Source organism: Tupaia chinensis, unplaced genomic scaffold, assembly GCF_000334495.1.
Source record: "Tupaia chinensis unplaced genomic scaffold, TupChi_1.0 Scaffold000078_1, whole genome shotgun sequence".
NCBI classification, from domain to species: domain Eukaryota; kingdom Metazoa; phylum Chordata; class Mammalia; order Scandentia; family Tupaiidae; genus Tupaia; species Tupaia belangeri.
The window spans coordinates 459,815-466,546 of record NW_006159539.1 but is presented as its reverse complement, the minus strand read 5'-3'; the positions used below and the strand labels follow the sequence as shown (position 1 = coordinate 466,546).

Sequence of the window (6,732 nt, the reverse complement as noted above, 5' to 3'; positions counted from 1 at the left end):
CTGCCCTCTCCAAGTGAAATAGATAAATATATTAGGATTCCTCAAATTAAGTTTTAGATCCCTACAAAACTGTATAAGTATCATTCTTTATTAAGATGCATAAGAACTAATATCTGTTCTTGAGATTTTCTTTTCTCAGCACCATTCCCAGTAATCACAAAATGGCTGCTGCACTGCATCAGCTGATGATCACCTCTGCTTTCTGGAACCGCTTTCCCGAAACTGCGTTCCATGGAGACCTACCTTTAATCCACCCCTGAATAGGAACTGCACTAGACCCACCTTTAATCCACCCCTGAATAGGAACTGCACTAGACCCACCTTTAATCCACCCCTGAACAGGAATTGCACTAGACCCACCCTTAATCCGGCCCTGAATAGAATCTATGTTCTTTATTGATAAAAACTTTATAAGCTGTTAATTGAAACACTAGCCCCTCTCCCATTTACCTGTATGTAACACATTCTCAATAAAAAGGCACGATGATTCCTAGCAGTTGTCACTCCTCAGAGGGCCACCTCTGAGGGGTGTCCGGCATAGGACGTGCATGAGAAAGCATTGAGGCCTCTGTCTTCTATCACCTTCGCAGCCTTCGTCGAGATAACCCACCCAGGCCGAGGCTGGACCCCGGCACTCTAGGACACCTAGCACCTCCACATCCACCTAGACCTCGCCTCCAGCTGCCAGGCGGGCCCTGTCTGTGACGATGATCCATTATCTGCCTCCTCCCGCTGGAGAAGGGCTGTCCTCTCCTCTGTCTGCAGGACTCCAAGCTTCCTGGAGGTAACCCTCCCCCCATTCCTGGTCACGTGGTTGGAAGGGGATGGACCCTGACCCCCTCCCAGCACATCAGTGTTTGCACGTCTTGTGGGCCCACATAAAGGTTCGGGATGGTCCCAATCCTACTGGGAGGGCCCAGGAGACCTAAATTGGACGCAGGTTTCAGCTTTACCCTTTAACCGGGAGTTAAACCTGAAGACACGTTTCCCCAGAATCTACTCCAAACATCTCTGGACCTTATCAAAGGCCATCACCACCCAGGGAATGGAAGCACCCATACAGAAAACAGGTCCCAGTCACATTGAACTCCTGGATCAAGCCCTGCCTGACACCCACCCTACTGTCAACACTTCAGTGACATGAGCTAGTCATTCCATTTGATTGAAATAGAGGTTTGTTCGTTTGTTTGTTTGCACCACTGACAACCAAAGGGAGCCTGCTGGGATCCTGCAGTGTTCAGAAAGGTATCTTTCCTGGTCCAGAGACCACAAAGCCCCACGTACTCCCAGGAGCCAGGAAGTGGACAGGGCAGGATGCCACCTACCGTGACTGCTGCGGTGCCCCGCTGAGTCCTGAAGTTTGTAGAGCCCCCTGAGCTCAGGCTGGGGTGAGGAGCAGGCCCGGGAGTTGATCCGGGGTACACGGGGTGGGGGGCCTGGATGTGGCAGGCAGGCAGGTGGGAGGCCGCAGAGCCCACAGACTCAAGGCAACCACGACATGGCCGCAGGGTCCCTAGAACAGAGGAGAAACAGGCGTGAGCAGGAGGTTCATGTGGGGACGGGGGCACGTGGGGATGGGGGGCAGGGCAGTCGGGGGTGCACCTCGGCTATGGGACATTGAGACCACCACGGTGCCTCCACTTCATCATCCTGTACCCCATTTCCCCCGTACTGCCACCCCAGAGCCCCAGGCTGCTGACCAGCACGGCCGGCAGTGACAGCTGCAGGCTGACAGCGCCCTGGGCCCGGGCCGTCCAGGATGCAGCCACCAGCCACCCAGGGAAGGCAACTCATAGACAGCGCCTGCGGATGGTGTGGCCGAGAAACCGGTGCGTGGTGTCATCCTCCTCGCACCGATTTATATGGCCGCCGGGGGCTAGTGGCCACCGTATCAGACAGCACAGCTCTGGACCAACCTTCTGGCCATGTGCGTGGAAAAAAATGAGGTCCAGAGAGGGGAAGGGATCGACCCAAGGACACACAGCGGGAGAGTGGCAAAGGCGAAGCCAGAACCTGGCCCCTCCGCCTCCCAGCCCTAGCGCTCTGCTTTCCCATAATGCTCAGCACCGCAGCCCAAGCACCCTGCTGTCTGCTCCCCATGCTGCCGCCCCTGGGGAGGTACCAAGCCACCCTGGAAGAGACCCAGTTCTCCTGTCACACGATCCCCGGACAAGGCAGGCTCCACTCACGTCCCTGAGACCGGAAGCCTTTGGGCACACAGCCGGTCTGGGCAGAAGGGCCCTAGGCGCTGCTCAACACCCTCCGAAAGGGGCAGGTGACCGTGGCTCTGCACCGTGGAAGAGTACGCGGCCACAAGACCAGCAATACAGAGGTCACGAGAGGTGTGGAGCCGTGACTCCCAACGCTGGGCGGGGGAACCGAGGAGGGGCTGGGCTGCCGCAGTGCCAGGCCCCTGTGCTCCCGGAGCCCACCCCAGCTGTTACCCCCATGCGCAGGGCGGCACCGTGGGGCCCGGGCTATGTCCCAACAGTAGAGATGGAAGAGTCAGGGTGCTCTGGTGATGTGGGCAGAAAGGGCCGACAGAGACAGCCGGGGCTCGAACCCTCACTTCTGACTGTAAGGACTGGCCTCCGCAGCGGACTGGGACCACAATGGCAGTGTTACGGACGCGCTTTCCCGTCAGCCGCTCCGCCTTATTGAGCACACGCTCACAGGAGCACTGAGTCAGGCCCCCCAGCACCTCCCAGTGGCGACTCCCATCAGGGACGCATAGCCACGGAAGGCGCGATGTCACTGCTCTTCCTGTCCGATGAGGAAACGGAGGCATGGGGAGATTAAGGAGCCTGCCTCACGTTGAGGGCCACGTCCAGTTCCCAGGTGTTCCGTGACGTTCCCCCACCATCTCCAGGGGAGCAGGGCACAGGGGCAGGGGTGACAGCTGCTGCCCTGGGGTGTGGAAATAGGATCGTGCACTTGCCCCCTCGCTAACCTCATGGAAACTCTTGAAAGCAGTCAAAAGAACAAAGGTCAAGGAATAAAATCAACATGTCTAAGAAACCTTTTGAAAAATAAGCACATGGCGAAGAATGAAAATGGCAAATCGAAGGACGGAGGCTTCCGAGAGACCCAGACTATGATCGTAATCCGCCTCCCGGCAGCACAGCTTCCATCTCGGGGTTTTCTGCCAACTTCCGGACCTGGGGCTGCCTCCTCCTGCTGGGTGAGCGCCTCAGCTCAGAGGCGGCAGGCACGGCTGCCCTGTGGGCAGGCAAATGTTCATACGCGCCTCCCGGCTCCCTGGCACAGCGGGGCTGGCAGGCAGGGGCTGTGGCCAGGGCCGACCTCAGGAGGCCAGGGCATCCGGGCCTCTGCTTCCGGCCCCAGGCAGCCCGTTCTGCAGGTGGAACCACCAAGTCCCGAGAGGTCAGAAACCTCCCCATAGGTCGCACTGCTACTGAACAGGAAGCATGTGTGCTCATGCACGTGTGTGCGTGCCCACGGCCCATCCACACACACGTCTCCCACGCAAGCAGTGCTTCAGGCCTAGGCCCCGCAGGCCTGTCACTGAAAGAACAGGGGTTCCCAGCTTACACACACGTACACGCACAGCACCGTGACCCCACTGACTGCTATGGGAACCACAGACATGTGACCTGCCATTTCTGCTTTACGTGTTCCTGTGTCACGTGTCATTCACTCATCAGCTACTCACCGACCACTTACTACATGCTAGTGCATTAGAGGTGCTGACGAGCTCCTGAGAGCCAACACGGAGGAGCCCGCTGCCCTCCCGGGGACAGGGCGCACTTGTCAAGCAGGCTGACGACCAAGACATACCTTCCGGAGCCGCGGGTCGAGGTCTGTGGGCTCAACTGACCACAGTATTTCTTTAAAAAACCCAGAACAGGGCCAGCTGGTGGTGTGGTGGTGGAAGCAGCCGGGCCCCACATCGCCGACGACACGCATGAGTCCTGACCCGGGCTCGAGAAACACACCTGGTGCATGTGCGTGCATGCGCGTGCGTGTCCGAAATCCCAAGAGGAGGGTGGAATGGAGGAGAAGGGACTGTGGCACGGCCACTCCCCCAGGTGTGCTTTCTCACTTTCCTTCTGTCTCTCCAGTGAAGATGGACGCCCTCTGGCAAACTAAACAACGACACTACACAAGGACGATACAACTAAAAAAATCCAGGTACTAAAGCCAGCAAAACAGTAGTGTGAAGTAACCGCGCGGATGTGGCATTCCCACTGGGCGGGATCGGAATGAATCTACAGGTGGCTTACTGCACAGGAAGGGTGGTGTAGACGGCACACCAGGACCGCCTATTCTGTGTGAGGGCTAGGGTGACCGGCCCCCACCCCAACACCAAGGGACAACTGCAAAACGTCACCTTGATAATAAAACCTAGCACTCCCACCGAGTACTTGGTGGGCGGGAGGGCTTTCTAAAGGGCCGCGTCTGAATTTACACTGGAGCGCGGCAGGTGAGCTGGGCCCGAGGTGCGGGGCAGGGAAGGAGTCATCCTGCACCCCAGACATGTACCGCTTTTGTGGCCAGTCTCACCCCCCTCCCCTGAATTAAAAGTAGCCATTGGAAAAGAACAAGCTGATGAACAGTCGGGAGCTTCCCTCCCCTGGGCTGCATCCTTCTTCCCAAGTCCTCGCTCTGTCCCTGGGCTCGTGCGGGCACCAGGAGGGCATGGCCACCTCGTGTGGCTGGCTCGCCCCGGGCCTGCAGTCTCCTGGCTCCTGGGGTTCGTGCAGGCTCCAAAGGCCACAGCTCCATGGCCCCTCTGCATAGCTGTCCTCGGGGCTGCTCACAGGACTGGGGGTCACTCCCTCTCATCCACTTTGGCCCATTCATAGGGCAAGTACAGGGGACACCCTCCCTATGTGACCCCTCCCAGGCTGGATCTATCTTTGAGGCTCCATTCTGGTCTCTGCCGAAAGTGTTCTTCCTGGTAGAGCCAAGGCCCAGACCTGCCGAGGCCTGTGAGTAGCTCCGAGAGCCACACCAGGCCTCCCCTACCAGCCGACAGGGACAGGATGGGCCACACACAGCCTGGGCAGGGGAGAGCGCAGAGGGGCTGGCAGGTGTGCTCATGGCCCCAGCACAAGCCTCAGAGGCTGTTCTGGTGGAACCCGAGAGACGGTCTAGCAAGGAGCCCAGGGGCTGAGGCAGGGGTGTGGTGTCTGGGGAAGCATGAGTGTGGGGTTCGCCCAGCCTGGGTCTGAATCCGGCTCTGCCCTTGCCCCCAGAGCAGGCCCGGCTCTCCCATCTGCACAGTACCAATCACAGTCCGCCCCTCTCGAAGCTGTGATGACTTAGAGAAATGGTGAACGCCAAGAACTGGCCTTCGTAAATGCCAGCACCCTCGCCCTCTGGTTAAAAAGCCCGTTTAGGGTGCGAGGGTGAGACGCAATGCTCTTCCCCTGTAGGAAGGTTCCGGGTTCATGCCCAGAGACCTTTCCTGGAAACGCTGGGTGCACGTGTGCCCGTGATCCGAGGCTGCGAGCCTGCTGGGGTGCTGTCCGTCTCTGTCTCTCTCTCTCACGCGTGTGCATGGAAGGAACACGTGAACTTTGTTAAAAAGCACACTTGGGCTTCGACTGGCGATGGTGTCCTTGGTGACAGCAGTTCTAGAGGGAGCGCCGCACAGAACCCGAGGAAGGGCACGGAGAGGCAAGTGGCCCGCAGGGCCGCCCCGGAGCCTCGTGGAAGAGCCCCGTGGAGGAGCCCCGTGGGCGGAGGACAATGACGTGGACTCCGGCCAGGCATGAGCAAAGCCTCATGGCGTCCTTGAGGGCGGGTCGGAAACCACAGCTGGGTCGCTCCGTGGTCTGAGGAGTGGGGGTGCAGGTCCCCTGGGAGGATCGTCACCGGCCTTGGCAGGTCTGGTCCTTGGCTCTACCAGAAACAACGCTTTCGGCAAAGACTAGAATGGGAGCCTTGAACATGGATCCAGCCTCTGGGAGGGGTCCCCCATGCCGGCCCTGCGAACGGGCCAGAGTGGATGACAGGGGTCGGCCCCAGCCCTGTGAGCACTCACAGAACAGACACCCAGAAAGGCTGGGAGCTGTGGCCTCAAGCCCGTGCCAACAGCCTGGAGGCCAGGAGACCACAGGCCTGGAGTGAGCCGGCCACTTCAGCTTTAACCAATGTGCCGGTCCAGAGATCCAGAACAAAGTGGGGTGTGCTAGAGGGTCCTCATCAGGAAGAGGACCCCATGTCTCCCCGAGAAGCCTCAGAGGCTTGGTCAGGGCTTCAGGTCCCTGACAGAGACATGGCATTTATGGGTCTAGAGAACAGAGCAAGACCCAGAGAGAAAGACGCCAGAGAGCTCTCTGCTCAGGCTGAGCAGCAGTGAACATCCCGTCCCCGGAGGCATGCAAGCAAAGGCCGGGGGTCACGCACGTTTAATGGAGATTTTCCGCTTCCTGCTGTGAGTTTCTTTATGCCCAGGATAATACTTATTATTAGTTACATTGTAACTGTTGTAACTGTTATTATATAGTTACATTGTGTTACAGATCACAGAACATTCCCATCCTTTCTCTAATTGGTTCCTCAGCCCACACTGGGAGGCAGATATGGGGAAAGATTAACCCCGTTTAGCACGTGAGCAAACTGAGGCCAGGGAGAGGACTCAACCAGCCAGGGCCCCATGGCACGTCAGCCCCAGGTCCCCCCTACAGCCTCATAGCCAGGGCACTCTTCTCTCCCACACCATGGCCATCCTGCACCCCTGCCCTGAGGCAGGAGGAATCTCCC

General features: G+C 58.5%; 1 protein-coding gene across 1 annotated transcript in view; it reads right to left on the bottom strand.

The window, feature by feature from the left end:
* Positions 1–1,481, bottom strand: part of LINGO1 (leucine rich repeat and Ig domain containing 1) — a 68,120-nt gene extending 66,639 nt beyond the window's left edge. The window contains exon 1 of the mRNA XM_006142589.2: positions 1,326–1,481. The gene's annotated coding sequence lies outside the window, so the exon portion shown is untranslated. The remainder of the gene's footprint in view (positions 1–1,325) is intronic.
* Positions 1,482–6,732: the final 5,251 nt, after the last annotated feature.